Raw genomic sequence first — 8318 nt, 5'->3', positions numbered from 1 at the left:
AGTCCCCTCTTCCTCTTCTCTTGCTCCTGGCCCTGTCATTCTTGTACCTGTGCAGACATGTCAGTAGACCTGATCACTTTCACTTCTGCTGGGGAAATTACAACACGCTTCTTTAAATGGTAGAGAAAAGGGGGAAATTAGATCTGATACCAAATCATTGGACTTTGGAGGGTCAGTAATCTGTCAAGCCCAGCAGGGCCATTGAATGCATGAATGAAGCAGAAAGAAAAAAAAAGAGTCAGAAAGGAAACAGGGGAAGAAAGAAGAGAAAGAGGTAAGGACAGAAACAAATTGTTGAGTGTGAATATTCCTCCATTCATCTATTGTACAAATCCTTGTTGAGCATCAGAAAATACCTGGCACCAGACTTTATTTCACATATTAATGTCCACTAGGGTCTGACTCTGAGAATATCTGCTGATTCAGTAGCTCTGAGCTGAACCAGGAAATTCACCAAAATTCGGAGAGCCCGGGTATTCATGAGAGTCGGTCTGAAGAAAGTCTAAAATCCTCTGATCTGATTTTTTCTCCTCTTCAGACATTGCCTGATTCATATTCAAAGTAAAGGGATCAGGAGCGGCAGCTATTTCTTCGTTAAGCGTCGTGCAGTTGGCTTCTTCTGGAAAAAGCAGTCCGTGTCACTTCCAAGTGAAATTTCACTCTTCTGTTGCTCTCAGAGCGGTAGCCCAGACAGGGGGCCAGCTTCCAGAAGGACTGCTGGGGAAGATGCAGATATTAACTTAGAAAAGGACTTAATGAATGCCTAGAGAGAGAGAGGGAGGGAGGGAGGGAGAGAGAGAGAGAGAGAGAGAGAGAGAGAGAGAGAGAGAGAGAGAGATCACAGTTCCTGCCCTCCTGTGGCTTCAACGTGGTTCTAACTGTAACTTCATAGTGAGAATTTTCATCTGTGTGGCTCCTTCCCCAAGGAAACAAAGATGACTTTTCAGAAGTTGTTTCATGAAAATGTCGTCGGGGTGGGTGGTATTTTTATTACCGTTCTACCGCTGGGTAAAGTGAGTTCTAAGGAAGTCAAGTTACTTGCTAAAGGTCACCCAGAGGTGAGAGCATCAGGAGAAAAAAATGATCACAGGACTGATGTCATGCGCTGGGTAGTTGAAGCTGAACAGGAAGAAAACATTTGTGTGAGTGTGGGCTTTTCGAAAAGGAAAGGTGTTGCTCTGAGCTTCTCAGGTTCATTTATTCAGCGAGTAAGTGCCAGGCACCCTTCTAGGCAGTGAGGATACAGCCAGCAGTGAACAAAACAACACTCACAGGGCGCTTCCATCTAGGTAAGAGAGCCAGACAGTGCTCCTTAAAATGTATATGTGACGTGTTAGGAGAAAAGTGCCATGGAGAAGATGAAAACCAAGTGAGGGGATCGGGAGCAGCGGGGCGTGGGAGTGGGGGCGCTGTTTTAGATGCAGTGGGTGGAGTGGGAGCTTCTCTGAGGAGCTGACATTTGAGCAAGGATCTGAATAAAGTGAAGGACAAGGGCTGTGGCTATCAGGCAGGGGAGCAGCAGGAAGAGAGGCCTTGATGTAGCTGCTTGGCAAGTTTGAGGAACAGCAGGAAGACCAGTGTGGCTGGAGCAAGGAGAGACTTGACAGCCACTGGGAGAGGCCGGCCAGCAAGGCAGTCAGGGGCCGGGGTGTGGAGTTTGGCTTTGACTCTGAGTCAGTTGGGAAGCTATGGAGGGTTTTAAGCCAGGGATTGCTAAGACCCGGCGCAGTTTTAACACGATCCCTCTGGCTGGTGTGTGAAGAAAAAGACTGAATAGGGCAAGTCAGGAAGCTGCTGCAATTGTCTAAATGAGAGACGGTGAAAACCCGGGTAGGTGCAGTGGTGGCGATGGTGCAAAGGGGTCATATTCAGCATGTATTCTGAATGTGAAGTCAGGATTTGCTGAAGGATTGGATATGGGGTGTGAGAGAAAGAGAGAGGCTTACAGATCAGATAATTTAGCTGAGCTGTAAGCCCCTTACAACTTCACATTCCAACATACCCACGAGGGCCAAGGAAAACAGCCTTGTCATGGACACTTGGCCTTTTGGCCTACGCGAGATGCTGTCTGTTTAGTCCTGGGCCCACCCATTACCAGCTGAGAGATGTGGCCCCGTGAGTGGTCCCCTCTACTCTTCAGTATCTTTGCTATGAATTCTGAGTGATTATTTTTGCTCTACCTACCTCAAAAGGATGTGTTGAATACAGCTCTGAAGTTCAGCCAGTGCATGCATAGGGGTTATTAGTTACGTCATCGACACCATCGGAGTTAACTCTCTGAGTCAGTTGAGTTGTCTTTGGGGGATCATTCATAGATTCCAGGAAGCTCCCCTGCCTAAAAGGCTCCCTCCAACGGCCTGTCATGATGAAAGAATTTCACAATTAGCCCGATTCCTTTCTGTTAAGGCATTGTGGACCCCACACATCCTCCATTAAAATAGAAATAAACTCCAGCCACTGTCAATCATTGGTCATTTTAGGTGAATTTCTATATCAGATCGTGTCTATATCACTCTAGCTGGCTTAAGTTTGGGAGAAAGAAAGAATCAGTATGGGCAGAGAATGCAACAGTTGGGGAGAGGCTGCTGAATATGCTGTGGACAGACTGAGAATGTCCCTTGGGGAGGAGCCTCCAAAAATAAACTCGGTCTATAGTGCAGTATTGTCCAAGTTTGCTTCATGTCATCATGTTTCTCTCATCGAATAAAAATGAAGTCCTCGAAGGGCACCTCCTTGAAGTAGTTGTAACAAGTAGCTGCAGAAGACAAATTGCCATGGAACAAACATTGAATCTGTAAATTGGATGCTTTAATAGCCCCTTTGACTTGCTCTGTTTAAACAAACTGGTCCTCAAGCATCTCACACTTCTCCAATTCTGGGTACGCCTGTTTTATCTCCAGCATTTAAAGAGTCCCTTTCCCCTAAATATTTCTGGAAATGCCAAGGAGTGTTGACTTCACTCAAGGGTTCAGAAATAATTCTGTTGAGTGTCCCCACTGTGGTGGGAATCCACAGCCCGGAGCTCTGATGCTGCCACAAAGAGGCCCCTGGGGACTAGAAGTCTGTCCTCCTCCCTGTTGCTGTTACGGTGACCACGTGACCACCACCTGAAATCCTGCAGGCCCAATGCTGGTGAATTGGGAATAACCCAGTTGCCTAAGCCAGAAGCCCTTTTCCCCACTCAGCAAAGTGAGAGGAGAATGCTTGGGGTTAAGAGTCCCACAGCAAATTTGCTCAACCTCAGGCGTTAGTGGCTCATGGTAGGGCTTTCGCTTTGGAGGGTGGTGAGCCAAGCAGTGAAGTAGTCACAGCGGACCCTGACAGCTTTACAGATAGATGTACTGTGTCTCCAGGATTGAAACTCTGCTGCTGTCATCTTTGCAGCTAACCATCACCACCTCTGACACAGTCATCTCCATGCCCCCTGTAACAGAACTGTTATTCAAAGCCAGGGGATTTAATTGCTGCAGTATACTGCGCCAGAGGCCCCACTACAACGTTGTGTTACTACTCTTATAGGATTATTATTCTTCAAAATGCCACCCACTGTGCCTTGCTCCAAGGCTGCAAATGTGCCCCAGGGCACCTGAGTCAGGACAAGTTCTGGTATGAGCAGAGGGACTACCCACTCTCCACTAACTTCAACCTTTATTACGGGAATTACAGTGCCATTTCCTCTTCCCTCGAGGCACCCTTTCCTGTATCTGTCCTGCTTTTGGAGCCCCCTCGTTTCACAGACATAGGTTTGTAGGGCCTGGGTGGGCTGAGTTTCAGTCCTCTCTCTGGAGGTTTCTAAGCCTTCCCGTTGGAAATCAGTAGATGAAAATAAATGCACTGGGAAAGACTGTGGGCTACCTCCACTTCCAGACGCTCCAGAGCCACAGTTCCTGCCCAGATCTGGCACCCCGTTGTCCTAAACCACATCTGAACCTTCCCATCTTCTCCCATGAAGGGATGCAAGCAGTACATCTATGAAGCCACAAAGACTAACATCTCCTTTTTCCTCTCCTCCCCACATCTCTGCTCAAGTAACATTGCACACGATTGAACTCAAGACACAGTTATCTGGTCCTGATGGTTAACTGGGAGTTCCTCAGTGGAATTCAGAGTTCCTTACAAGTTCAAAGTGCAGATGTGTTTTTGGTGGTTGTATATAATGCTCAAAACTCCCACACAGGGTGGGACCTTGCTGAGGAGTCAGGCTGTGAAATATACACTAGTGAGAGGAGAATGCTTGGGGTTAAGAGTCCACAGCAAATTTGCTCAACCTCAGGCGTTAGTGGCTCATGGTAGGGCTTTGTAGCTAAGCATCTTTCCTTAAAATGACGTGCAGTGTGAAACTTTTCTTCTCATAAAAGTAATTCATCTTCATTAGAGAAAGTAGAAAAGTACAGAAAAGTATGTTGGAGAAAATAACTATCACCCACTTCCCAGAGATAGTCATGGTTAATATTTCCATGCATTTCCTGTGACATAATTTAGCATAAATTAATATATTTTAGAAAACATACTCCAATATACAAGCATGAAATACATAAAGATATATTCTTAAAAGATAGTATTATTATGTATAATTTCTATACACATACAATTTATGCATACATATGTATGTATATATATAAATAAGTATATATTACTAATAAGTATAATAAAATATACTTATTTTATATAAAATAAAATTATTCTTTTATTGTCAGCATTTTCCCTAGTAATTAGAAAAACATGATTTTTGATGGCAGCATTCCATCTTATGGATGCAACCATATTTATTTAACATTCTTTTATTGGTTGATATTAAGGGGTTTCTAATTTTTTATTATCACGCACTGACTCTCTTATGGTTAATGGGCTAGGACATATTCTTAGAAGCAGAATTTCTTTCTTGAGGGATAGATATTTGGCACTTGGGATCTCTGCAGCCCAAATGACATCAGACAGTTTGTTCTGGTTTAGTGCCCACCAGGTTCTAAGCATGGACAGTGCTGCAGAGAAGGCAAATACAGTTACATACAGTTCAACTTTTGTTTCTAATTTGCTTTCTGTGGTTTCAGTTACCTTTGGTCAATTGCAGTCTGAAAACATTAAATGGAAAGTTCCAGAAATAAACAATTCAGAAGCTTTAAAGAGTGCACTGTTCTGAGTACTTCACTTCACCTCATCACATAGGCTTTGTATTATCTCACATTATCACTGGAAGATTGGTAGCACAGCACAATAAGGTATTTTGAAAGAGAGAGATCGCATTCACATAACTTTTTTTAAAAAGTATATTGTTATAATTGTTCTATTAGTTATTGTTGTTAATCCCTCATTGTGCCCAATTTATAAATTGAATTGTGTCATAGGTATGGATATATAGGAAAAAACATCATATATATGATTCGGTACTATCCATGGTTTCAGGCATCCCCTGGAGGCCTTGGAATATATCCCCTGAGGTTAAGGGGGGACTCCTGTATTAACTCTTCCTTAAAGTGGATACATTACTTTGTCAAATCACTTAAATTTTTCCTGCCTCAGTTTACATATCTGGAAAAGTCGATGTTGTAAACTGTAAATTACTATACAGGAATGAGGTATTAGTTTAACCATAAAATGTACTTAGCAAGCTAAATGAACTAATTGGTTTGCTGGCATCAGACTGCTGGTTTTGGTTTCTGCATCCATCATTCATTACTTATTGTTATGTAACTGGGGAAAGTTACTTCTCTTTTCCTCATTTATAAAATGGATAACAAAAGCCCTTACCTCATAGGTGAGGATTAGATATACCATACATTTAAAGTATATAGCACATATCGATTGCTATTATTTTAATTGTTAGCTATATTAAGCAGTACATTTAGACTCAGGGTGAAGCTATTTAGAATTCATTGGCTTCCTGTTGAATGTTCATAAAGCCCTGGCGATATGAGTGTGTCTATATCATGCAGTTACAATATTAATCAAAACACCAAATAACTAACTTAAAATGCCAAATCAGATTTGTAAAGTCAGTGTTTTTCTGGAATGTGTGCCCTGAAGTTATAAGTTCCACAGTGTGCCTGGGGCCTTTGGTGGGGAAGCGGGTGGTGATCACAATGGTAAGGGTAGTGGCAGTTTCAAGACACCCAAGCACATAGCAAACATTGCTAGCTGATGAACAAGCCCATTTCTTATTCTTGGAGACACAACCAGACCTCATTTCCCAGGCCCCATGCAATTAGGTGTTACCGAGTGACACTGTGGGCCATAGTCTCTGCCGCAACCACCCAGCTCAGCCACTGCTGCATGAAGCTGACACAGGCAACACACAAAAAATGTGTGTGCTGCATTCCATCAACACCTTACACAACGTTGCTGTAGTTTGTCAACTCCTGGTCTAGAGCATGGTGAGCAAGGGAGAGCTGTGCCATGTGGTTGGAAAGGCAGAAACTGCCCGAGAGGAAGGGCCTTGTGGACTCTGGCATGAAGTTTGCTTTTAATCCAAAGAGCAGGAGGGAAGCAAGCGTGTGACCTGATATACACAAGCCCAGGCCTCAGTGGATTGGCATTTCAGCTTTCAGTCACCATGTAAACCACTGGTCCCATTATATTACCTCCTCTGAACTCTCCTCTGTGACAATCCAAAGCAACCACCTAATTGAGATGGTATCTTTAGAGAAAAACCAGCAGGCAGACCCCAGGGGCTTCCTGAGGGGGCTTTGATAGCCTTGGTGAATTTGTCAAGGCGGTAACGGGAATCCACAGGCAGGATCCGAACCTGAATCTGCAGTGCACCATCCTCTCTTCCTGTCAGACTTACACCAAGTTCAGGTGACAGCTCAGTAACTGTCAATGAAAACATAACTGCCACCTCCAGGCCGCCTAGTCCGCCCCCACAGATGTTCCCACATTGGAATAACAATGGCAATAATCATAATGGTTAGTATTTACTAACCATAACGCTGAGCCAAGCATAGTTTAAAGCACTTTATATGATTATCTGCTTATATCCTCACAAGCCTTTCAGGTAGGACCGGGGTTAAGCCCCTTTTACAGTGAAAGTCAGGGGCCATGTGCCTTGTAAGATGACAAAGCTAGTGAGTGGTGCGGCCAGGGAACGGAACCCACCTGGCGTGAGCAGAGTCTGGCACTGAACCGCTTCAACATGGTGCCCCATAGAAGGCAGACACGTCCCAAAGGCTGCTGGTGGACACTGAACCTGTGGGGGAAAGCAAGGGCAGGAAATCCGATCTTCAGGTTGTGAGGCTAACATGGCCTGATGCACCAGCTATAGAAGTCTGTTCCCAACAGGTTCTCAGCTTGCAGAGTTCTGTGTCTCAACGCTCCATCCACCTCCTCACTGGCCAGCGCCTTCCCACCGGGACAGGGATGACCCGATCCCGTGATCTCCTGGATGGAGCTGGAGGGAGCGTGCTGAGGTTTCTATTGCCAACTCTTTTTTTCTCTCTGCATCTTGTCTTTCTGCCTTTCTGCCCCTTTACGGTAACTTTGCATCCATGCTGTGTGAACTTCATAGTTAAATTCTGAGGGTAATTCCCTCCGCCCCACCCCACCAGAAGGGCAGTCCCAACGTGACTAATCGTGTTCACCCAGTAAGAAGCAAAGTGCTTCAGATCTTTATTTATACCTTCACTTAAAAAAAAAAAAAAAAGCGCCATATCTGGGATGAAATGGTACGGACACAGTTTGCCACATTCCGTAATGAAAATCCTAGCCTCTCCTGGTGCAGACCACGGGTGCTCGTTGAGGATCAGGAATGTTCCACCTGCCCAGGTGTGCTCAGGAGCTCACTGAGGACAGGCTTCGCTCCTGAGCTCCTTTAAAAGACAGCATAACTGATGGAAAAGATAAACAAGACAAAGTCCATATAATTACTATGAATTATATTCTCATGAGCAAATCAAATCCTACAGCCACTGACACTGATGCTCCACACCCCCCCCCCCCCCACTCCAGTAAACTAGGCCAAAGCACATTTAGAGAGAAGAGAGCAGACCCTGTCGGTGGAGCCTTCCCCACTGGAGACGCTGGGGAGGACGCCATCAAGCAGCAGGGCCCTGAGCCCGGGACTTAGCCCCAGATTTCCAGCTGTTCGGTGTCCTGCAAGAGCTCAGACGTTTCTCAAGATGACTAACTTGTGCCTCTGAGACAGGATTTGACCCACTAATTAGTGTACCGTAAGTTTTAATAAGAACTTTTTTTTTTTTTTTTCAAATTGCCGCTGTGATGAGCTGATGAATTATCATGTGAGGTTTAAAAATTAGTCAAAGGAGTTTTGACAACCAAATTCTTTAAACTCGGCCTTCTTTTGGCCTCTAACTATTCTTGATCCT

The 8318-nt window shown here is 44.6% G+C and overlaps 1 long non-coding RNA gene across 1 annotated transcript; it reads right to left on the bottom strand.

Moving 5' to 3' along the window:
- Window positions 1–296: 296 nt before the first annotated feature.
- LOC308519664 lies at window positions 297–7183 on the bottom strand. Its single transcript, XR_013996014.1, has 3 exons — window positions 7093–7183; window positions 2185–2357; window positions 297–714 (listed from the first exon to the last, which is right to left on the bottom strand). It is a non-coding gene; the product is annotated as an uncharacterized lncRNA (long non-coding RNA).
- Window positions 7184–8318: the final 1135 nt, after the last annotated feature.

The sequence above is a fragment of the Myotis nattereri genome, assembly GCF_964212035.1.
Source record: "Myotis nattereri genome assembly, chromosome: 5".
Lineage (NCBI taxonomy): Eukaryota > Metazoa > Chordata > Mammalia > Chiroptera > Vespertilionidae > Myotis > Myotis nattereri.
This window is presented reverse-complemented; position numbering and strand designations above follow the sequence as displayed.